Below are 2844 nucleotides of genomic sequence, written 5' to 3'. Positions count from 1 at the left end.
TGGGTCTAAGATATATGGCCAATTGGCTTTAGGTCAAGTGAGAGTTTGTTAGGTTTGTGCATTAGAAGTCAATTGTTGGTTGACACATTATATTTTTTCAGGATCTAAATTTGTACTTGTAATACTTTCATTATAAATAAAAGATTTTTTCTTTCCAATCATGCTTATGTGTCCATGATTTGTCTTAGAAATTAACAAAGATGATTTTTGTATATTCTTAAAAAGTTAAGAATTTGAGACATACATTAATTAGTAGTTAATTTCTAAATGCCCCAATCAAGGGATCATCATGGAGGACAGTGATCAATCTATTTTAGATTGGTGCACGGTTCACTCCTTTGTGGGCAGATGAGTCTTGGGTCTGCAGTATAGAGATATTGGGGTGAAGGTGCAGGTGGTTGTTAGAGAACAACTTGCACTGAGCGTGACCAACATGAGAACCACATGGATGTCTACACACTCGTCAGTGATCTTCTCGATGCTACAGTGGTATGAGTGGTCCTTTGACCTACAGTGATATTGGCTATTCGCAACGAGTTACTAAGTTTGACTGTACGTTTTCTTGATCCCTAACCATTCGGGTCCTTACTGTGTATATTGGCTTCAGTAGGTTCAGGTTCGCTGTTTGGAGTAGGATGCACCTAAATAGAATTTATTGATCTTGGTAGAAAATGAGAAGTCCTATGTGATTTGTGAGATTGAGTTCAGAAGGTCTTTGGCCAAAGCAAGTATGAATACTGAAAAAAAATTTTCATGGGATTCACAAATGAACTCGAGTCGAGCCAATCTTACATAAGACTGACGATGGGGTTTGACGAATTCTCCATGACCTCTGTCAAGTCGGAACTCACGATAAAAAGACTAAATCATATGATAACTACACCTAAGGGTTCGTATTTTCATTCTATTGGATCGTCACTACATACTGCTAGGTGTCATTGGTGGATTGTGAGACTCATTGATCGTCTTCTTGATGATCGATGGCCCTTGAAGGGTAGAATTAGAAATATTCCATTCCATCGAAAAGAGTTTCGATGATATTGTGATAGAGATCACAATATATCTCACTAGCAGATAGAATGGAACTTATGGGGTCACATATTAAGCGATTTAATCTCGAATTTGTCAATTGGGCTTATAAAGTTCCAATTGGATTAAAGTTTATTTGAAAGTCTATTAGGTTTATGAGAATCATGCTAGCACATGGTTAAACCTAATTCTTCTCAAGACTTTGATTTGATCAAGTCCATAGCCTTGAGCCTAACCTAAATTCATTTGAATTTAATTGAGCTCTTAATTATAATTTCAAGAGAATTTATTTAAGTCAATTAGTTGACATAATTATCCTAACATTATCTCTTCCATATCTCCTAATTATCTCTAAGTATGCATGTGGAATAGATGGAAGAATGGATGGCATAATTTTTTTTTTTTTTAAAAATTATTGAGCGCCATATCCTAGAGGGGCCCATCCCTTCTTATGTGTCGTGGCATGAAGGAGAGAGGGTGGAGTCCATGCCCCATCTCTTATGGCTGGAGATCCCTTTGTGGGATGCCAAGAGTTGGCGTCCCAACCACCTAATATGTATTCCATGGATGGCTATTGTACATGCTTAAAAAGACTGATTAATTATCTTTTATATCTTATTTTATTTGGCATAAATCATATTTAAAAGGCAGAGGATTCTTATGAGATAAGGATCTATCTTTTTAAGATGACAGGATTCCTAATATGTGTCAGGGCTTATGTCTATTTAAAAGAAGGTCTCTAGGATTTTTTAGTATTGATTTTTCATCAAGAAAATCTTCCCTCTCTCCATCTCCATGCCTCCTCTCTCTCATATTCTTCCTTTCCATGCTCAAAGGTTGGGTGTTCTCTCTTCCACACGCCTAGAAGGAGTTCTGATGACTTAAAGATCAAAGATCGAGGAGAAGAAGAAGAAGGCTGCAGATCAAAGAGTTGATCTCTCAGTTAAGATCAAAAGAGTTGATCAGAGTTCTCAAGATCAAGGTTCTTCTTGAGAAGAAGAATCTTCTACGAAAAGAAAAATTTGAGATTTATCTCGGTGGATACCCGTAGAGATCGGACACGTGTGCGGCTCCATCTTCTACGAATCCGAGATCATCTGAAGTGGTGAATTTCTACCCGTGCAAAGGTAATGAGATATGATCTCATATTTTTCTTAAATTTCAGATTAATTATATGTGCTTTCTTCTGGGCTGGGTAGGTTTAGATCTTGTATCTTGCATGTGGGGTTAAAAGATTTAACCCGATTTATTTTTCGCTGTATATTTTCAAAATTTTAAAATCTACACATGCTGCCTACCCTATTTTTTATCAGAAGCCAACCCAGAAACTGAGAGGGTCGGAGAGAGGGGTTGGGGGTCAGGGAAAACGGGTGTTTCGATCATTGGGTGAGAGAAAATGAGGGCGATGGATGTAGTAGGAGAAAACAAGGGCGATCGTCGACGTGGGAGCCAACCCAAAAATTGAGAGGGTCGAGGAGGGGGTCGGGGCCTGGGGAGGGGGTTGGGGGTCTCGATCGTCAGGTAGGGGAAAATGAGGGCGGGGGGGCGAGGATAGATGGAGGGAAAGTTAGGATTATTAGCGACGGTAAAAGCTATCGCTAATAATACCATCGATAATGATTATTAACGATAAAAATTGTCATCACTAATAAAGTATTTCCGTTGCTAATAATCTTATAATCTAATTTTTTAAAAAATAAAATTATTATTTATTTGCGACGTAATATTGCCATCACTAAAAATCAAAAATACTGTCGCTAATAATTTTTTTTTTCTAACGGCTTATTTTTTCGCCATTGCTTGCCGGTAAAATTG

Source organism: Elaeis guineensis, chromosome 12 (assembly GCF_000442705.2).
Source record: "Elaeis guineensis isolate ETL-2024a chromosome 12, EG11, whole genome shotgun sequence".
Lineage (NCBI taxonomy): Eukaryota > Viridiplantae > Streptophyta > Magnoliopsida > Arecales > Arecaceae > Elaeis > Elaeis guineensis.
Note: the sequence above shows the minus strand (reverse complement) of the source record.